The sequence below is a fragment of the Cervus elaphus genome, chromosome 27 (genome assembly GCF_910594005.1).
Source record: "Cervus elaphus chromosome 27, mCerEla1.1, whole genome shotgun sequence".
NCBI classification, from domain to species: Eukaryota; Metazoa; Chordata; class Mammalia; order Artiodactyla; family Cervidae; genus Cervus; species Cervus elaphus.
The window spans coordinates 32781493-32805057 of NC_057841.1; positions in this window are offsets into that span (position 1 = coordinate 32781493).

Here is a 23565-nt window from a genome sequence, read left to right on the forward strand (position 1 = left end):
CCTATGCTCTGATTTGGTCAGAGAAATTCCCATATATCCTATCAGAGATAATGGTTAAGCTGGTTATTGATAAAAATCCATGGCATTATTTGTACACCTGAGATATAGTCGAAGGATATGTGAGTAAAAATCATGAAAAAATTATGTACTAGTGAGATCATGACAAATGAAGTGTTCAATCTTTTGTGTTAAAATAGAAAAACAAGTATCATATATTAATGCATATATATGGAACCTAGGAAAATGGTACTGATTTACCTATTTTCAGGGCAGGAGTAGAGATGCAGACACAGAGATCAGACTGTCTGGTTGACACAGAGAGGGAAGAAGAGGGTGGGATGAATTGAGAGGGCAGCATTGAGATATATGCACTACCATGTGGGACATAGATAGCTAGAAGGAATCTGCTATATAACACAGGGTGTTCAGGTCAGTGCTCTGTGATCATCCAGAGGGGTGGGGTCGGGGTAGATGGGAGGGAAGCGCAAGAGGGAGGGAATATATGTGTGCATATGGCTAATTCACGTTGTTGTTCAGCAGAAACTAGCACAGCATTGTAAAGCAGTTGTTTGGGTCTCCATCCAAGAGGCCACATTGACCAAAGTTAGACCACTCTATGGCCTGTCTGGGCAAGGAAGGAGGCTCAAAGCCTGGCTTAACTGTTGATGTAATTGCTAGCCCTGTGCTACTAGAAGTAATTGCACCTCCTGCAATTAAAAATGAATGAATTAATTAAAAACTTTTTTATCTTATAAATAATGTAGTTGAGAGAAATCTGGACAAAATAAAGACCCAGTATTTGTACCATTAGATCTTCTAAGTAAGAGAAAATGCAAGTTCTTTGGGAAAACACTCCATGTCTTACATTCTTTCCACCAAGGACAGGGTGGACAAAGAATCAAAACTCAACAAATAGTGTTGAATGAATGAAAGCACACATCTGGCTCACTGTTTGCTCTTTTCTTTGATCAAATTTTGTATTTCCTACTTAGTTTTATTCAGTAATTTTTTCCCCCCAAATTTCTTTATTTGGTCTCAGCAAAGAAGCAATGAAGAGAAGTCCAACTTGAGTCTATTTGTATTAATTATCTCCAAACAGAAAACCAATTTCAAAGAACTGAATAAAGTTGGGAAATACTTGTTAGGTAACTAATAAGGTAACTTATTAGATGACAAGTCTGATAACTAACTAGCTGCAATAAACTGTATTGTAACAATCAAAATGGCAGCAGCTCTTTTCTCATCGGCACTGCTTGCACCCCTTTCAGAACCTCTCCTTAAAGTTCTTCTCTGGTTTCAAAGTCCTATGTGTGTCTCACCTAAGGTCTGACTTCTTGTCAGCTTCTTGCTTTTTTCTCAACTTTACAAGAGCACATCAAAACCATCAAATAATATGGTATCAGAGGTCAGCTGCCTCTAAGAAAGTGAACACTTGACTGCAGCTGAGGAACAGCAGATGTTTGATAAATCCTCAGCTGGTGACCATTTATTAGCAACATGAATGATAAGTTATCAAACAAGTAGAAAAAGTTAAAAAGTAAAAAGAGAAAACTTTAAGCTTCTTTATGTGGGTTTAGGAATGGTCAGAGGAAATAATGGGTTGGTTCTCATGTTCAAGTTAAGCTTCTTTTCCTTTTTCATCTTCCCCTCTTCTCATCTCTTCTTTTCTCCATCAAAGATGGTCCGATACAGAATTATGAAGAAAGAAATACTTTACTACACTTGTGCCATGCTGTTACTTCCTTCTTTGCCTTTCTCCTTTCTTGACTCTCTCTCCCAGAGCCAAGGTTCCAATTTATTTATTTATTAGAACTTTTTATTTTGTATTGGAGTATAGTTGATTATTTATATTGGAGTATAGTTGATTAACAATGTTGTGATCATTTCAGGTGGACAGCCAAGGGACTCAGCCATACATGTATCCATTCTTTCCCAAACTCCCCTCCCATCCAGGCTGCCACATAACATTGAGCAGAGTTCCCTGTGCTATACAGTAGGTCCTTGTCCCTTATCCATTTTAAATATAGCAGTGTGTATGCAGAATCTAAAAGTAAATGATACAAATGAACTCATTTACAAAACAGAAGCAGTCCCAGGGACTTAGAGAACAAACTTTCGGTTACCAGAAGGGAAGGGTGGGGGGGAAGGGCTTGGGATCACCAAAGTTTTTAGAAGAGACTTAATAATAAATGGAATCCCAAAGAAAGTTAACAACTTCTGCTTGTGAGCTGGTGCAACAGCTAAATCTATGCAGAAACATTTATGTTAATTACATACAGAATTACAGTTTCTATCAGAAGTGTAGTATCCTCATTTGTGTTTTGCTGTGTTTAAGTCTTGGAAAAGATAAACACTGACCAGTCCTCAGTCTCTTTTCAGGGTTCCTTTTCCCATCCCTGACTCAGAGTTAGAATAACCCAGGGATCTGTTCTTGATCTTTTATTTGTGTTTTTCTCTCTGTCTTGTCTCACTACCATCAGCCCTGTGTAACAGACTTTTCTTTGACGATGAAGCATTCTCTGTCTGTGCTGTCCTGTGTGGTAGCCTCTAGGCACTTGTAGCCATGGAGAACTCAAAATGGGACTAGTGTGCCCAAGAAATTGAAGGGTTAATTTTATTTAATTTTAGTTCGTTTTGTTGTACAGCCACATGTAGCTACCATATAGGACAGTGCAGCAGGTTATTTTCACCTAGTCCCGTGGCTTTGAAAACCACCTTCACACTTATTTTATACCCAAATTTTATTTCAAGTATTGCTACTTCTTATCACCATCAGATGCATGGCCACTGTAGTCCAGGCAACCATATCTGCTTTCAACATTAGCATCCTAACTGATCCTCCTGCTGCCATCTTGCCCCTCTAACAATATATTCTCCACATAGTTGCCAGCAGGATCACTTAAAAGATGGGTCATAGATATCATGTGTGTGCTCAGTTGCTCAATCATGTCCGACTCTTTGCAATCCCATGGACTGTAGCCCACCAGGCTCCTCTGTCCATGGATTTTCCAGGCAAGAATACTGGAGTGGGTAGCCATTTCCTTCTCCAGGGGATCTTCCCAACCCAGGGATTGAACCTGAGTATTGTGCTTAGCAGGTGGATTCTTTACCACTGAGCTACCTGGGAATTCCAATAAAATAAACATTTCAGGGGTGCCGTATCACTACTCAAATCCTTTTATTGATTTTATATTGCTACTATAAGAGTTACCACAGTTTTAGTGCCTGCGTGATAAGCCGTTCAATCCTGTCCAACTTTTTGCGATGCAGTGGACTGCAGCACACCAGGCTTCCCTGTCCATCACCAACTCCTGGAGCTTGCTCAAATTCATGTCCATTGAATCAGTGATGCCATCCAACCATCGCATCCTCTGTCAGTCCCTTCTCCTCCCGCTTTCAGTCTTTTTCCAGCATCAGGGTCTTTTCTAGGTGCTGATAGGGTTGCATTATTCCCTGGAGCTTCACAGAAATAACCCATTTCCTTGTCTTTTCTGGCTTTTAAAGGCCACTCATGTTCTTTGACTTTTGATGCCCTATTTCATTTTCAAAGCCAACTCCATAGCATCATATCCCATTTCATTGAACATAGTTGAGAAAAGTTCTTTGATTTTAAGATCTCATGTGATTTGACTGGGCCAATCCAGATAGGATAATCTCTCTAGCTCAAGATCCATAATTTAATCATATCTACAAAGTCCCCTTTTCCATTAAAGGTAACATATGCAGAGACTCTGGGGATTAGAGCATACACATTTTGTGGGGACATCATTTTGTTTCCTTCAGCCCATCACTTCCATGATCTAAATAAATACTTTTCCTTTTCAAACTCTTTGAACTCTTTTTCTACCATGGTCATCTGCTCTTACTTCTTTGTTGCTGCTTCACAATACTCCTAATACTCAATATTTCCTTCTCAGAAAATTTCCCCTAGGTTTATCCTTATCCAAGATTTCTTTATACATTTCCATGTGTTATCAGGAATCTATTCAATTGTCACTTCCTTGGAGACACATTGAATAAACATCTTGACTGAAAAAACAGGACAAACAAATAAAACACTCACTCAGATCAAATTCTAAAGACTTAACTTTTATTACTTTTCTTTATAGAACTTCTTATTCTCTGAAATTATGGTAAGTAGCAATTTTTGCATTTATATATTATCTATCTCACCTAATGAGATGTAAGCCGTGGAAAAACAGAAATCTTTATCTTCTAGCTTATTATTGAAATCCTACTACCTAGAACATTGTAGGTGCTCAGTAAATATGTGTTAAATAAATGGATAACTGCAGAATGTTAATACTTAATGTTTTTATAATAATGGAAGTTGATTTGGTAATTCTGACCATATTCAACAAATGCTAACAAAGACTTAATGAAATTGTGTAAAAAATCTGTTCATCCATGGAAAACTTAGATCCATTTCAACCATTATCAAACTGAATTCTTAAGCTAGGTTAACTCTATTGATATAATTTAGAGAAAAAATATAACCTCATGACTTCCCTTGAAAGCAGAAGCTATATTTGCTTACTGTACCATGAAACAATAAATTATATCTTATGAGAACAAAATAACTCTAATGAAAGCAAGTGGGGCAAATGCTTGCATTACATATTAAATCTAAATTTATCCTTATTTTCAAGCATAAATTTCACATCCATTTCACTGATGAAAATTGTATACTAGATCAATGCAAAAGCCCCTAAATTCTCATTAAGACCTGTACATGGAGTAACTTACTAATTGTTAATATGACAATTTACAAAGCCTATAATTGGCAGGAAAAATCTGGCTTCTTTCTATTAAATGTTTATAAAAAGTAATAAGGTGTTTTCATACCTCCACAACTTTGGGTTTGCCAACTATTCCATATTCTGGATTACATGCTGCACAGTTAAAACAATTAAAATTTAAATGAAGCATAGAATGATTGTCTGTTACTGGGCGTGGGAGCATTTACAAGAGCTTTAGTAGATTGTACTCAGTAGTGTAGGCTAGATCTATCTTAGCGATTATTTCCCTTGACCCACTTGATAACTTCTGGTCAGAGCTTCACATATTCTTTAAGGATTAGAAAGTCAGTTATGAATGCTGTATCAGATTCACTCAATTTATTCCATATATTAACATAATGGGAAGTGTGATTAGGTATGGAAGCAAACATGAGGAGAGACTGGCAGTAGGAGATCCTGGTGTTCATGTCTGAAATGGAAATAGAAATATCAATTATTTCCAGGACTTCCCTGCTGGTTCACTGGTTAAGTCTCCATCTTTCAATGCAGGGGGCACTGGTTCAGTCCCTGGTCAGGGAACTAATATCCCACATGCTGTGCAGTGTGGCCAAAGCAAAAGTTAAAAAAAGAAAAAAATATTAAAAGAAATATTGATTATTTCATAAAGTGCCCCGAAGGCAGCAGTCAATTAAGAAATTTTAAAAACTCCCACCTGTTCATCACCCCTGCTTCCTTATCATTTTTATTAAAGTTCAGTTGGCATGTGAATTTGCTAGTCCTATAGGGTCACTAGTTTGACTGTCCATACCGTGTCCTATTTGCTTTTGACAGGCGTATTTTATGCTGGTTGTCTCAATGTAATCATTTATTAGTATTTTGTTTAACTCTAAAAGATGTCCTGATTTGGAGGATTAATTGCATACTCAGGCTAACACTTGCTCACATGCATTAGAAAAGAATACCAGCTAAACAATGTTGCCAAGAAAAAAGACTTTTAAATAATTATCAGTGTAAAAATAACAAAACAGCTTATGGGATCATCGAAAAAGCAAGAGAGTTCCAGAAAAACATCTATTTCTGCTTTATTTACTATGCCAAGGCCTTTGACTGTGTGGATCACAACAAGCTGTAGAAAATTCTGAAAGAGATGGGAATACCAGACCATCTGACCTGCCTCTTGAGAAACCTGTATGCAGGTCAGGAAGCAACAATTAGAACTGGACATGAAACAACAGACTGGTTCCAAATAGGAAAAGGAGTATATCAAAGCTTATTTAACTTATATGCAGAGTACATCATGAGAAATGCTGGGCTGGATGAAGCATAAGCTGGAATCAAGATTGCCAGGAGAAAAATCAATAACCTCAATAAGGGTGGTGCAGATGACACCACCCTTATGGCAGAAAGTGAAGAAGAACTAAGGAGCCTCTCAATGAAAGTGAAAGAGGAGAGTGAAAAAGTTGGCTTAAAACTCAACATTTAGAAAACTAAGATCATGGCATCTGGTCCCATGACTTCATGGCAAATAGATGGAGAAACAGTGGACAGTGGCTGACTTTATTTTCGGGGGCTCCAAAATCACTGCAGATGGTGATTGCAGCCATGAAATTAAAAGATACATACTCCTTGGAAGAAAAGTTATGACCAACCTAGACAGCATATTAAAAAGCAGAGACATTACTCTGTCAACAAAGGTCTGTCTAGTCAAGGCTGTGGTTTTCCAGTGGTCATGTATGGTTGTGAGAGTTGGACCATAAAGAAAGTTGAGTGCTGAAGAATTGATGCTTTTGAACTGTGGTGTTGGAGAAGACTCTTGAGAGTCCCTTGGACTGCAAGGAGATCCAACCAGTCCATCCTAAAGGAGATCAGTCCTGGGTGTTCATTGGTAGGACTGATGTTGAAGCTGAAACTCCAATACTTTGGTCACCTGATGTGAAGAGCTGACTCATTTGAAAAGACCCTGATGCTGGAAAAGATTGAAGTCAGGAAGAGAAGGGGATGACGGAGGATGAGATGGTTAGATGACATCTCCAACTCAATGGACATGAGTTTGGGTAAACTCCGGCAGTTGGTGATGGACTGGGAGGCCTGGCGTGCTGCAGTCCATGGGGTCACAAAGAGACAAACATGACTGAGCAACTGAACTGAACTGAGTCCATGAAATTGTAATCAACTTATTAATTGACTTGAAATAATAATAGGTTTTGCAAATAAGGAATTTAAATTCTGGATTTACTTACTTCTAGAATATTTCTTGGAGAAGGCAATGGCAACCCACCTCAGTACTCTTGCCTGGAAAATCCCATGGACGGAGGAGCCTGGTAGGCTGCAGTCCATGGAGTCACACAGAGTCGGACACGACTGAGCAACTTCACTTTCACTTTTCACTTTCATGAATTGGAGAAGGAAATGGCAACCCACTCCAGTGTTCTTGCCTGGAGAATCCCAGGGACGGCAGAGCCTGGTGGGCTGCCGTCTATGGGGTCACACAGAGTTGTACACGACTGAAGTGACTTAGCAGCAGCAGCAACAGAATATTTCTGGTAAATTTCCATGTGCCATGTTGGTATATGTTGCCATTCATATAGACACACAAAGGCACACATACTTGTAAATATAATTATAAAAGGGATCCAAGCTGTTTATACATGGGGGATTGAGACATGTCCACCCTTGTCTAGAAATGTGATAGGACAGATCTGCCTCTGGAGTGACTGCCGCTTTCATGAGAAAAAGAGAAACATTTACAAGCCTAATAAAAATGTGAAATCTTATAAAAATGCAAAGGCTCCTAGATTTTGTCAAAAGAGAATGGATCCACTCAATGTGATAACATGTTAGTATAAGTATAAATGAATGCATGTCTTCCTACACGTCTGACTCTTGTGCACTTGAGCATGGAGAGTGATCAGGTAATGATAATTGAACAAATTCTCAGAGTGATAATAGTTAAGCTTTCACACGGTTGTATATTTTTTCACTTCGACTTTTCTATTATAATATTCCTCCCTCATCTCTTCTCTCCCTTCATCTTTATCTCACCTCTATTCCTTTCTTCCTCTCTCCTTCCATACCTTCCTTCCTTCTTTCCCTTCTTCCTTCCTTTCTACCTATACCTATTTGATCCACATATAAATGTTAATATAAAATAGTACAAATTTGACAATCGACCAAACCTTTCACATTATTCACACATTCCTGGGTGTGTCCCAGAAGTCACACCCTCATCTAAATATGAACTTATCACATACACCTAAAACTTGTAAATTAATCCTGTATGCACTTAAGATAACCTTATATTTTACCTTGTCAATAACATACGTAATATATACGTGTGAAACAACCACACACTGAAATCTAGTTGCAAAAATAGAGTGAAAGGTCATTTTACACTTCAGGCTAGCACAAAAAGTGATCAGTGGATATTTGTTGAATAAATTTCATTAAGTGTTGGTAGATAATTAGGAATTGTGAATCAAAGCAAGAAGACTTGAAATTTGGTTTCAATTATAATTCTTGGATAAATCAATCCTTTTGGTCTACTCCTTTGTATGTGATAGTGCTTAATTGGACAATGAAAGGATGAAGACAGGCAAACTTTGAAAGAAACTTGTTAAGATGGCTTATAAGCCTTACTGGCTTTCTCCCTTGAGTTTCATGCCATGAAGGGATTCTGTGCTGTACTTGGAGACAGAAGATCCATTCTCCTGTCACTAATATGACAGATCCAGCTGCTCCCATATAATCTTACAAGCAGCATGAGGAGGACTGCAGAACTCCTCTTTAATACAGGAGGGAATACCTTCATTCCCAAGCTGTCATTTAAACTATTTTGGCCCAGAAGCTCAATCGGATAGAACAGAGCCAAATTTTAAACTACAGTTTGTGAACAAGTAAAGTGTTTACTGAACATGTAAAGTAAGACTGGATCAGAAGAACACACATCCCAATGTAGCTGAGAAACACTGAGACAAACAGTGCGTCACTGGGCCAGTTTATGGATCTAGTGCTTCTTTCAGTGTGACAACAGCATGGTATTATATTTACGTAAGAGACACAGATTATAAAATGAATTGACACCGCTGGCCACACTTTGCCTGCCTTTGACTGCTGTTTCTTGTGTCTGCTTTCGTTGACTATGGGATGGTTCTGTCCTCTGGGGAACACATATTTGATATGAATTGTCATACTTCCAGGAATATTCAGTAATATGCAATAGTTTTGAAGTTTGTCTATGTCATGGAATGATAGTTTGGAGCCATTTGGAAAGTCCTCATCTAAGGAATACATAAGCTCAGCAAACCCATATTGGCTGGCTGAATAAGTGGAAACAATGGTTTATTCAGTTTAGAGGAGGGAGACTCTTGTTGGTAGTATCAATGTATATATACCTTCAGGCTACAGATGGAAGGGGCTGCCCAGGAGGGAAGTAACTAGAAAGTCTGAAAAAGCCATGGATCAGAGCTAGACAGATTATTTAGGATCTGGCTAAATGTGGTATCAAGGCATCAGTCAATAATAACAATATTGGGATTTATAGAGCTTTACGTAGCTTAGTAAGTATTTTCACATATATTTTCTTGTGAAATTCAGACACAGCTGTATAAGGGGTATGCTGTTATCCTCATTTTACTAATGAAGAAGCAAGTTCACATAGGATTAATGAATTGCCGATAGTCCTAATGCTGCTACTAACCAGATTGAGCAAGTAACTTAACTCACTAGTGTCTCAGGCTCTGTAGAGGTAAATGAGGCTAATAATAACAATAATTAGCTTATATTGATGATGTGAAAAATAAATGAGTTAATGATGTCAAGTGCTAAGAACAGCATGGGACATTCAGTTGTTGTTGACTGTCTAAGTCGTGTCTGACTCTTTGCAATCCCATGGACTGCAGCTTCCCCAGGCTCCTCTGTCCATAAGATTTTCCATGCAAGAATACTAGAGTGGATTGCCATTTTCTTCTCCAGGGGTTCTTTCCTGCCAGGAATTGAACCTGTATCTCCTGCATTGGCAGGTGGATTCTTTACCACTGAACCACCTGAGAAGGCCATGTGACATTCATTATTGTTCAGTCGCCCAGTTGTGTCTGGCTATTTGCAACCCCATGGACGGCAGCACATCAGGCCTCCCTGTCCCTCACCATCTCCAGAAGTTTGCCCAAGTTCATGTCCATTGCATTGGTGAGGCCATCCAGCCATCTCATCCTCTGATGCCCTCTTTTCCTTCATGGATCACTGCCTCGTCATGGTGAAGGAGCTTGTGCAACTCAATGAAGCTAGGAGCTACACTGTGCAGGGCCACCCAAGACAAACGGGTCATAGCAGAGACTTCTGACAAAATGTGATCCACTGGCAGTAGGAATGGCAAACCACCCTGGTACTTGCTTCGAGAACCTCATGAACTATGTAAAAGGTCAAAAAGATGTGACATTCAGTAAGCCTCAATAAATATTTAGCTAAAGTTTGTGCTGATTGTATGAGGAAGGACTAGGATTTAAATGTGAGTCCTCTGATGTCACATCCAATGAAAACCTAATGTGATGCTGTGATGCAGCTATTCTTTGAGAAGAAGAGTCAGAAATGGAACCTGAGTCCCTGATATGTGTCTGCAGGGAAGGGAGGCAGCAAGAGAAGTTCAAGCTCAAGATCTAAGCAATAAGGACCAGGTTGTCACTGTTGAATATGACTTGAGAGAGAGGATCTGACATGAAGTCAACCACTTCTCTGGAAATACGGTCTGCTATCTTTTAGGGCTGGACAATTTCCAAGGAATAATTAGTCTGAGATCTATAGGCTCGGATGAGAGTTGGAAACTGGGCTGTTTATGACATCATGCCACTAGTATGTATGTTACATCAACTAACAGAATGGAAAATACAGTGATTTCTCCTGCTTCTTGATAACAGGGCAGTATAGCAATAAACTACTTTTAGATTGTGTCCCAGAAATTTTGTGGCATATAAAAGATGAAGGTTGAAAATTGTAAGTCAAATTCATAGTAGTATTATGGGAAAATTTTTGGAAAAAATTCTATATAATCTCTAGTTATTAATTGTGTAGATCCTGGCATATTTAGCCCTCAAAGCCTATTGTCTCTAATATGGGAAATTAAATTTAGATAAAAAGAAGGATCTATTTAATGATTACAAGTTTCTATTAATATATTACACTCCACTGAATGTTACTAAAATTTAATAGCTCTGTGATTTTCAGCCAGAGAGTTAAATCTCTGAGTTTCATATCCATCATTGGAATGATATTCCTATTTTAGAGAGTTCTTAGGAAACTTAAATGTGAAAGTTGCTGCAAAAATACTTTGAAAACTATATATGATGATTACCAATTTAACATGAGCTTGTCTTCCTGTTTATCTTTTAGTTTAATCTGAAACATTTCAAGCTTATTCGGCTAAGAATGATGGTGAATTACCACTCCAATTAGTGGTATAAACAGAACTGCTGGAAACGCATTCTATTTCCAATGTATGGGTTATACCAACATGTGATGGTATGGGAGGGCTAAGGACAGAATGACCAGGCAGGAGGATTTTGTAAACAGACCACTTTATAGGAAAGGGATCCTCTGTAACCAAGATGATGAGGAGGATACCAGGAGTCAGGAGGAGCTACATTGGCGAAGAGGTAATGAGGTCAGTCTTCAGTTCAGTTCAGTTCAGTCACTCAGTCGTGTCCAACTCATTATGACCCCTTGGACTGCAGCACACCAGGCTTCCCTGTCCATCACCAAGTCCAGGAGCTTGCTCAAACTCATGTCCATCGAGTCAGTGATGCCACCCAACCATCTCATCCTCTGTTGTCCCCTTCTCTTCCTCCCTGCCTTCAATCTTTCCCAGCATCAGGGTCTTCTCCAAGGAGTTAGCTCTTTTCATCAGATGGCCAATTATTGGAGGTTCAGCATGAGTCCTTCCAGTGAATATTCAGAGTTGATTTCCTTTAGGATGGATTGGTTGGATCTCCTTGCAGTCCAAGGGACTCTCAAGAGTCTTCTCCAACACCACAGTTCAAAAGCGTCAGTTCTTCAGCGCCCAGCTTTTTTTATGGTCCTGCTTTCACATCCATACATGACTCCCGGAAAAACTATAGCTTTGACTAGACAGATCTTTGTTGGCAGAGTAATGTCTCTGCATTTTCATACGCCAACTAGAGGTCATTCTTAGCCATGTTCAAAGCCTTGAAGCAGAATCTCAGAATCACCCTGATTTATTCATTCCCACTGCCATTTCAAGTCATTTGCCAAGTAAGTCCTGAATAGTCATCCTTTTCAATACGTGGCAAAAACCACCTCTCCCTCATTTTTGCTGCCAAGACTGTCATCATTTTTAGGCTGACAACTGCCATAGGTTCCTTACAGATCTGACTACCCCTGATCTCAGTCCTTTTCATTTCCTCAGCCATACTATTGGCCCTGAAGTTGCTAAGTATAAAAAAATAAACTCCCCCTAACTCAATGCATACATCACAAGCATCCTGAGCCTATTTATCACCCCTTGTTTAGACCTAGTGAGCCAAAGTCCTTACTTTGGGAGGCAACTACTCTATGCTAAGTCAAGTCACTCCTTCCACTAAACTTTCCATGAGTACCCTAGTGTCCTTTTTGTTTCCTGTCAAGGGCACATAAGGTAAATGGTTATTTTGAGATTGTTGCAAAGCCTTCAGGGAAGTAAAGTCTGAATACTGTGAAATGTATAACTAAGATTTATTAGTTATCAGTACTTGGTTTAAATAAATTTGAACAGGTGTTCATGAAAAGTTCATATAAACTTCAGATAACAACACTTAAATTTGGCTGAAATAGTTTTAAAAGTTCTGCTGAGAAAAAAAATACATGGAGCATTCTGAAAAATTCTAAAATGAGTAAAGAGAATTGCTGAATGCCCAAATGATGGCCGTATACATATCATGAACAGTTGCAGAAAGAGCACAGAAATTACAGTTTGACTGTGAAATGAAGATGAAGATTCCTAAAGGAATCTATCATTGGCAGTGAAGACAGTACTTAAAAAGTTGGCATTTTCATAGACTCCCAGAGTGCCTAATATCTTTGATTTTTTAAATGCATAGGTCCTTTACAAAATGAATTGTCTTGATTTCTTCCTGTGATTTACGAAATCCAGCGGTCTTCCATGATAAGATTATAAACAAATAAGGTGGTTGAAGGTCATTTCAATTGTTGTCTTTCATGTTATGCCTGTGTGACTTGATCTTTGATCATTAAACATTGCACATTGGTTGAGCATCACAATTTTGAAGGTCATTAATTGTGATAGATCTATGGAATTAAATAAGACTGACAGAATGAAAGCAAAAAACATTCAATAATTGTAGGATGCCCTATATATAAAGTTATTCAATAATTAAAGAGTAAAATCTCACATAGGCCTATATATATGTAATACATAACATATATAAGATATGTGTGTATGTGTCTGTGTGTGTGTGTGTGTGTGTGTGTGTGCACAAAGAAAGAGAGGCAGAGGAGAAGAGGGGATAAGAGAGAAAATACAACTATATTAATATTACTGAAAGAAGGCAAAAGTTAGAAAATTGACGTGGTGCTTTTTTTAGTGGAAATAGGTGGCATGCTGATTGGCAAGCAGGAGTTAGGATAGGATTTAGCTGAAATCAGGATAATGATCACTTTATTAATTCTGGAGTCCTCCAGCCTTTCTTATCGGCTCTTGAATCTCATACTCCCGGTATGGAAATACTACACCCAAGTTAGTCAACCAAGAAACTTTGGTCTTAGGTAAATTATCTTAATTCTGTGTCATTCATTTCACCAAATTTACAGTCTCATATAATAGCTACATCAGAGGAGTAGAGTTGGGAGTTGTTCCCTTTTCAGAGGTATGGAGATTTATAGAACCCCATCCAAGGAAAATACATCATCCTCATTGCATACATAGAGCTGTTAGCACATGGCTTAGCTTTTTTTTTTTTAAGTTTTTTATTCCCGCTCTCTGACTTCCTTGTGATCAATTTGAGAGGGCAAACTACCTGGTTAATCTGTATAATTTCAACATTTACTGGTGCTCAACAAATGATAATGGAATTCAAAAAAGTTTAGATTTTATCAGAAAGGACTTTTGATAACCCAAGAGTCAAATTTACTCTCTAAATTTAGTGCAATAAGTTCAAAAGCAGGTTTTTATGCAGAACTGTTACCAAACTGATGACAAGTATTTCTTAAGTAACAATTTTATAGCACATTTCTTCTGTAAAAGACCCCATGAGAGACACAAAAGTAAAGGGATATATTACATGGTGGAAAAGACTTGTCATGAATTGACTTTAAAAAAGTAGTTTATTTATTTAAATTGGAGGCTAATTCCTTTATAATATTGTGGCGGGTTTGCCATACACTGACATGCATCAGCCACAGGTGTACATGTGTCCCTCCATCCTGAATCCCCCTCCCACCTCCTTCCCCACCCCATCCCTCTGGGTTGTCCCCAAACACCAGGTTTGAGTGCCCTGCTTCATGCATCAAACTTGCACTGGTCATCTATTTCACACATGGTAATATACATGTTTCAATGCTATTCTCTCAAATCATCCCACCCTCACCTTCTCCCACCGAGTCCAAAAGTCTATTCTTTACATCTGTGTCTCCTTTGCTGTCTGGCATATAGAGTCATCATTACCATCTTTCTAAATTTCATATATATGTGTTAATATACTGTATTGGTGTTTCTCTATGAATTGACTTTTAAGTGTGGTTGCTTACTGAAATTAAACTATTCTCCCCAAATACAGACATCCTAGAAACAAAGTAAAATTTCTAGTTTTACAATAGTGATAGTGAAAGTCACTCAGTTGTGTCCAGCTCTTTGGAACCCCATGGACTATACAGTCCATGGAAATCTTGAGGCCAGGATACTGGAGTAGGTAGACTTTCCCTTCTCCAGGGGATCTTTCCAACCCAGGGATCGAACCCAGGTATCCTGCATTGCAGGCAGATTCTTTACCAGCTGAGCCACAAGGGAAACCCAGGAAGCTGTTTGAATCAGCTCCATTTTTTTTTTAAGAATCCTTTCTAGAAACATGTTTATAAGTCTTTAAGCATGACAGAATATAAACTAGAGAAAAACTCAAGTAAGAGAAACTTAAAGATGTAGAAGGGTGGGAAAAAGCAGTGGGAGTTTGATTAGAAAGCTGTCCTGGCTTCTCCAGTAGCAGCACTTTATGTCATTTAAATGGAAAATTACTTGGTCTGATTTATCATCCGAGTCACAGTACACACAGTACTGAATTTACTTCTCTCTCTTGATATCTCTTCCCTCAAACTTCACTTTCCTTGTCACCTACAAGGACCAGAGAAAAGCTGAGGTGTTAGACATGGAAACAGAAATAATTTTAAATACTGCTATAGAGCAGCCCAGCTTGCCTTCCCCATAGGAAGGCAGAAAGGGTAGAACTTTACATCAAACTCGGGGGATGGTGCACGGGCTGGCTGTGCGGATTGCCCCAAGGGGTGAAAGATCAATTCAGCTTTGCTAAGCTGTGTCAGCGGTGGCTTTCTTTAAGATGCTGACATGGCTCTGGTTGACAGTTTGAAGAAATTTAGCTGCTTTGATAAGGTTAAAGAGGGCAACCGACCACGAAAAGAAAACAAAACACCAGGCTGCTTAGAAGCTTGATTGCATTGCTAGAAATGGGATGTCAACTGACAAAGTTACCAACACCCATTACCCATTTAAAAAAATAAAAATAAAAGGGACAAAAAAAAAAAGAGAAAAGATGAAAGCAAAGGAAAGGAAAAAAAAAAAGCCAAAGTTCTCATAAAAATTACTCCACTAATTTAGGATATTTATCAGCTACTCTGACTAATACAGTAAAAAAATAAATTTGGCTACTGCCAATTAAAGGCATATCTGGCCTACTGTTTCTAACTCCCTTGAGAAGTGTAATGGCACCAATTAAAAATCCACATGGGATCAGCGAGGGAATAACAGCTTTTATGGATCTGTTGAGAAAAATAACAAAGTTTGTATTGTCTTCCAAAATTTTTTTTTTTAAATAAATTGCTGTTGATGTCCATAGAGTGTAAAGAAAATCCATCCGATAAAATTTAGCAATATGTACCTCAATGTAACCTATACTTTCAATTTAAAAGTTCAACCAAAGCATTGAATTTATACCTTGACATTGATCATGGGCTTTTTAGCTTTAGTTCTAAGCAACTCAGTTTAGTAACATGGTAAGGACACAGCTTATTAAAGAGGTTATCAAAAATATTCTCCAGGAGCCCACAATAGCTGTTGCATGAACTAATAAGCTATCTGGTTGGATATGTTTGTTCACTTTTTAAAAAAAAATTAAGGAAACTGCCCTTGTGCTACTCCAGCATCTAAATACCCACTTTTTAAAGATGTATCTTGTGGAGTTAGTTATAAAGTGTAATTCTTCCGATCTCTGCTTATAATATTAATGAGTGAGTGAATCATTAATTATTTGAAATCATATAAACTGATTGGTCTATGTACCTATTGCTGTTCTAGATTGTAAGTTCTAGGGATTCATCATTGAAAAAAGCTAACGTTCCTCCTCTCAAAGGTCCTTAAATTGAAAGGAAGGAGTAGTAGATGGAGAAAGTAAGATAAAAGTCAACATCGCTAACAAACTATCTGGTAATTTAGAAGATGAGATGCTCTAAGGAAAAAAAGAAAAAGGAGGGCGGGGGAAAGGATGTGATGCTTGTTGCAACACTAACTAGGGTGGTTGTGGTAAGCTTCATTGAGAAGAAGAAATCTGAAGTAAGGCTAGAAGAGAAGAAGATCTGTGTTCCTGTGTGGGTGGCAGGGGTAAGCGGGGACTTCAGAGAGAACAGTTAGTGCAAGGCTCCAAGGCCTGAGCTTGGGTCTGGAATGTTCCAGGAAAGCAAGAAGGCTGGACCAGCAAGAGATTGTGATGGAAACAGAAAAGCAGGGGATCAAGTTACAGAGGGAATGGAGAGCCAGATTATCTGTGATTTGAAGCCCTTTGAAAGGACTTGATTTGCTCTGACAGGAATAAGGAATCATTAGAAGATTTTCAGCAGAGAAGTGACATGATCTGACTTATGTTTTCAAAAGATTGAGTCTTCATGGTACAAAGAGGTGGAGAATCATTAGGAGACTATTTCAGTAATCCAGGAGAGGTGGTTCAGACCAGGGTGGTAAGAAATGAAGGTGGCAGGAAGCATTCAGATTCTGGATGAAGTTTGTTTCAAGTTTTATTTTGAGTTGATTGTATAAAGAAATTTGCAAACGTAGACTGAGAATTACTATATATTCCTCATCCAGCGTCCCTTAGTAGTGATAACTCCTTATATAACCATAGTATGATGATCAAAACTAAGAAATTAATGTCAATACTCTATTATTAATTGGAGAAGGAAATGGCAACCCACTCCAGTACTCTTGCCTGGAAAATCCCATGGACAGAGAAGCCTGATAGGCTATAGTCCATGGGGTCACAGAGTCGGACACGACTGAGTGACTTCACTTTGCACTCTATTATTGGACTCCTCCAGTGGCTCAGTGGTAAGGAATTCACCTGCAATACAGGAAACATGGGTTCAATCCTTGGGTCAGGAAGATCCCCTGGATGAGGACATGGCAACCCACACTAGTATTCTTGCCTGGAGAACCCCATGGACCAAGAAGCCTGGCAGGCTGCAGAACATGGGGTCGCAACGAGACAGACACGTCTGATGTGACTCACATATGCATACACCCTGTTATTAACTAAATTCCAGGCTCAAATCAAACTTCACCATTTTTTCCACTGTCTTTTTGCTGTTCCAGGAAACTTTTCAGAATCCCATCTTGCATGTATTGGTTATTTCTTCTCCAATCTGTGACAGTATTCAGTCTTTCTTACCTTTCATAATATTTTCTCTTTTAAAGAGCACCAATCAGCTACTTTGTACAGTGACCTTCAATTTAAGTTCGATGGTTTCTCATGATCAGAATGAGTTTATGCATTTTTGTCAAGAATACCAAAGAAATGACGTATCTTGATACTTTCCAGGGCATCATAATCAAAGGGTCCATGGTATCAATAAATCTTATTACTAATTTTGATCACTTGGTTATGGTAGTATCTTTCTCCCTGGAAAGTTAATAATTTGCTACTCTACAAACCTGATTCTCCTCAAATATCTGTCCATTAATTTTAGTATTCATCAGTGGATCTTGTCTGCAGCTTCTTGGCTAATAGTGATTTCCCATTTCTTTTCTACACCTAATTAAAACTTTATGGTAAGGAAGAGTTGTCTCCTTCCCCCTACGTATTTGTTGGTTCTATTATTTATTGATGTGTGTGCTTGTGTTAGTCACTCAGTCGTGTCCAACTCTTTGTGACCCCGTGGACTGTAGCCTCCCAAGCTCATCTGTCCATGGGATTTTCCAGGCAAGCACACTGGAGTGGGTAGCCATTCCCTTCTCCAGAGGATCTTCTCCACCCAGGTATTGAACCCAGGTCTCCTGCATTGCAGGCAGATTCTTTACCAATGTAAATTTATCTTATTCTGTGGGTTAAAGTCCAGTGCTATCATTTATTTTGTGCTCAATTTTTTCAACTTCAGGAACTTTTTTCGGGTTGGCAGCTTGTTCCTTGTATAAACCACCATTTTATTTCGATCGTGTCCTTATTTCTGGTACTACAAGTTAACTCATGCTCATAGTGTCCCATTCGTATACCAACCCCTGTAATCAACCACTTCACCAATGAACACTGGTTTCTCTGATTAGAAATGGTGTTTAAAAACCATGGCCATGGCACAAGGTAAGCTGATGTCCTCATTGCTACTGGATTTCATTTTTTAGATCCTCTCAGTGAACAGAGCTGGGTTGCTTTGTACGTGGGTTTTGAAAATTTTAACGCCAGCCTAATTCTTTTGACTTTAATGGCCCTTCTTCAAAGCCCTTTTAAAATTTTTCTTTTGACTCTCTTCTTCCTTTAGTGTCTTCTAACCTATTATTCACTTATCAGGTGATATTTTAAAAATTTTCTTTCATTCCTTCCTGAGTTCAATCAACTCCTTTTTCATTCTCTCAGTTTTTAATCCATTTGGGCATTTAATTTTTTTTTAATTTTTGATTCAAGGTGAATACCCATTTTCTCAAATGCTTTTTTGAGTTTACTTAACTCTGTTTGGAGTGTAGATTTATACTTTGCTTTCATTTCATGATTATTTTCCAGGAGAGTTTTCTTCTATATACTTGTGTGAAAATTTGCTTCCTTATTTATTTGTAGTAGTTCTCTATGGATTTGACTTTCCTTTTGTACATTTTCATGATATAAGAGTGCTTTATATGATTCCTAAGTAAGTGGTTTTTCTGTTAGTCTAGTAAAATCTAGTCGCTTAAAAGGATTATCGCTTGTTTGTTTTCTTTTGGTGGGGGAAGGTGATGTGAACCTTCTAATTTTATAGTTCTGTTTTGTCTTGAATGACTTTACATTTTTCTCTATTCTCCCCCACCTCCAACCATCATTGAATTTCCAAAAGGCAGTTTTGCTTCCCTTTTTTCTCCTTCAGAAGTTATGCTTTTGGAAGACTATCTTTTTATATTTTGCCTGTGGTTTTAATTATATTCAACCCTTAAATCTCTTTCAATTGCATACCTGGAACTTTAGAGATGCTCTGATTCTTTAAATTATGTGTACTTTGAAATTCCTTTCCTCTAGTGAGCGCTCTGATCTACCTGGTTATTTTTTTATAATTCAGATTTTGTGTTGATTTAATCTTTCTGATATCAATCCCAATGCTCATACATTACTAGCACCCTTCTTTTCTTTTCTTGACAGTTCTCTGGACTTTGGCTTATTGAAAATTTTTGTGGTTGGGCAGTAGTGGGCAGAAATGTAAGGAATTAGAGCTCTGGCTTTTGCTATTTTTTTTTCTCTTTCTAGTCACAGTGATTTTGAAGTTTCAGTAGTCTCTGTTTTCAAATCATATGAATGGTTATATTTTATATAAGAGTTTTATACTTGTGAAACCACTTTGTATTTTTGGGGAAGAAAAATGTAGGAAGTTGGTTAAAGTGTAACCTTTTCTTTAGACACCTGGATAACCTCTGGATAAAATTTCAAAATATCACTAATGTAATTTCCTGAGATTACATGTATGACATAAGGAAATGAAGGGATTCAAAGGTGATTCCAAGACTTTTTGCCTGAAAAACTGGAAAGATAGAGTTGCCACCTCATTACATAGAGAAGACTTTGGGTGGGAAAGTTTTGGAGGGTAAATAAGTAATAATATCAGTGCCATTCTGGACCAGCTAGTTACAATTTTGCTCAGAAGAAAGGCAAAACCAATACTTTATGGTTATTGCTATGTCTTATGATATAGTAGATGAATTTAAAGGCCCTTTTATTTTTTGTTTTAGTTTTCTATCTTTATCTCTATTTATCTCTATCTAAATTTAGATTCATTCCAATTTTTATTTTAACTTCTGTTGGAATTTTTCCCATTCAGGTTTATTTCTGTTTTTCATCTTCAGGATACCTTGGTCTTCCCCATCACCACTTCCACTGCTTTTCAGTAAGAATCTTTCTCAAATGTAATCCACATGACTAGCTTTTGTCTCTGCCAGCTTAAATTAAATATATTGTAAAAATAAGCAACCGTAAAATCTCAGTGACTTAAATCAACAAAATACATTTCTCACTCAGGTGACATATTTATGATGTTTTGATTGATCTTTGCTCCATGGCCTCTTTGTTCCAGAATCTTGACTGATGGAACAGATTCTGTCTGAAACATTGATGATCTTATAGAAGAAGAAAGACACATGGGGAGCCATGTTTCTGATCAGAAGTGGCACGCATGATGACTTTTCACATTTCATTGATGTAAGCAGCTCATGTGAATGGGCCTGACATAAATGAAAAGAAATGTAATCAATTTGTTTCATTCATATCTCTTCAGCTTGGTGATAGAGGACTGGGTGTTTAAATGCCATTTTTCCGGCCTTGAATATCCCCTGATTTAATCTTCTTCTACAAGTGTCTATGCAGCTAGTTACATAGCAGTCCTTTAGAACACAGATGTTATAGCAATAAAGGGATACACTCATAGAACTGAACATGTTTACTTGTAAGGACACTTTAGGTTGCTCTTCAACTTTATTCTTAAATTTGATCTATTATAACTGGTAGAAAAGTATTGCCTTGAACAAGGCAGTCTTAAATACACACAAGTACTATTTAAAAATTATGTTGAATCAGATCTCAAGTATTCCTTTTTTTCAAGGTGTTTTTAATAACATGTAATAGAAAAATGTGGCAGATCAATACATGTCACATTTGCCATTGGAAAGCATTCTAGACATCTGATTGGTGGCATAATATAGCTCCTCTTTGTTTTTTACTTGATACTAATATTAAATTAGTCTGCATTCCATTCATTCTATTAAATTAGTCTGCATTCCATTCATTCACCCAAAAAAAGTTTATTGATATCCAATTATGTCCCAGGGCTTTGTGCAAGGTGTAAAGGAGTATTTGGTTTTCCTGAACAATTGAAGTCTAGTGGTGAGACATTTATTAAGCAAATAATGTTACAGATAACTGACTATTATTATAAAGAAGATGCTCAGCCTACTAGCTGGAAACTCTGATGATACACAGACTGCTTATGGGTGACTGTAAGCCAGAAACTTACAAAGTAAAATGAAACATGTGAAAGAAATTAAATTTCTTATGACTACTCTATAATACACAGAATTTGGAGACAGATTCTCCAGAGAATTTCTCTACATAAAGAGATGGCTCCCAGGTGGTACTAGTGGTAAAGTACCTGCCTGCCAGAGACAGTACCTCTCTGCAGGAGACAAGAGATGGGGGTTCAATCCCCTGGAAGATCCCGCGGAGAAGGGCATAGCAATCCACTCCAGTATTCTTGCCTGGAGAATCCCACAGACAAAGGAGCCTGGTGAGCTGCAGTCCGAGGGGTCGCGAAGAGTTGGACAGGACTGAAGTGACATAGCACTTAGCACAAAGAGACATATCATAAAGCTGACACCTCAAAGGCAGTTCTGGTAGTATGTTAAATGCAAAAATTATGTGCTTAATTAGTACCAAAGCAAATGGCAATGTTGGTACAACATTTAAAGCAAAAGATAAAAATGGTCTTTCTGCTGTCTAACATGTATGAGTTAAAAATAGCTAGTGGGAAGCTGCTATATAACACAGGGAGCCTAGCCTGGTGCTCTGTGATGAACCTAGAAAGTGAAAGTCACTCAGTAGAATTTTTGCGACCCCATGGACCATACAGTCCATGGAATTCACCAGGCCAGAATACTGGAGTGGATAGCTAGGGGATCTTTCCAACCCAGGGATCGAACCCAGGTCTCCCACATTGCAGGCAGAATTTTTTTACCAGCTGAGCCACAAGGAAAGCCCAAGAATATTGAAGTCGGTTCAGTTCAGTTCAGTTCAGTTCAGTCGCTCAGTCGTGTCTGACTCTTTGCGACCCCATGAATCGCAGCATACCAGGCCTCCCTGTCCATCACCAACTGCCGGAGTTTACTCAAACTCATGCCCATCGAGTCGGTGATGCCATCCAGCCATCTCATCCTCTGTCGTCCCCTTCTCCTCCTGCCCCCAATCCCTCCCAGCACCAGGGTCTTTTCCAATGAGTCAACTCTTCACATCAGGTGGCCAAAGTATTGGAGTTTCAGCTTCAGCATCAGTCCTTCCAATGAACACCCAGGACTGATCTTTAGGATGGACTGGTTGGATCTCCTTGCAGTCCAAGGGACTCTCAAGAGTCTTCTCCAACACCACAGTTCAAAAGCATCAATTTTTCGGTGCTCAGCTTTCTTCACAGTCCAACTCTCACATCCATACATGACCACGGGAAAAACCATAGACTTTTCCAGAGGGACCTTTGTTGGCAAAATAATGTCTGCTTTTTAATATGCTATCTAGATTGGTCATAACTTTCCTTCCAAGGAGTAAGCATTTTTTAATTTCATGGCTACAGTCACCATCCACAGTGATTTTGGAGCCCCCAAAAATAAAGTCTGACACTGTTTCCACTGTCTCCCCATCTATTTCCCATGAAGTGATGGGACCAGATGCCATGATCTTAGTTTTCTGAATGTTAAGCTTTAAGCCAACTTTTTCACTTTCCTCTTTCACATTTATCAAGAGGCTTTTTAGTTCCTTTTCACTCTCAGCCATAAGGGTGGTGTCATCTGCATATCTGAGGTTACTGATATTTCTCCCAGCAATCTTGATTCCAGCTTGTGCTTCTTCCAGCCCAGCGTTTCTCATGATGTACTCTGCATATAAGTTAAATAAGCATATAAGTTAATTGAAGTCGGTAGCCTATCCCTTCTACAGAGGATCTTCCTGACCCAGGAATCTAACCTGGGTATGCCGCATTGCAGGCAGATTTTTATCAACTGAGCTATCAGGGAAGCCCCGTGATGACCTCGAGGGGTGGGATTTCTGGTGCAGCGAGGCTCAAGAGGGAAGGGATATACATATACATGTAGTTATGACTGATTTGAGCTGTTGTTTGGCAAAACACCAACACGACATTGTAAAGCAATTGTCCTCCAGTTAAAAAATAAATAAAAATAGAAATTTAGACATTTTTTGAGTTTGCTTAGTCATCAGGCCCTTTATTCCAATTATTCGAAGATTTACAGTGTTAGGAAGGTTTCCTGAGGAACTGAATATTGTAGGAGACATTTTCATTTCTAGGGGAGTTGTTAATTAACTTGGTTACCTTAAACAAATAGCCTTTCTGAGTGTCAGTTTTCTCAAGTCTAAAATGAACAGTTGAACTGGATGATCTAAGC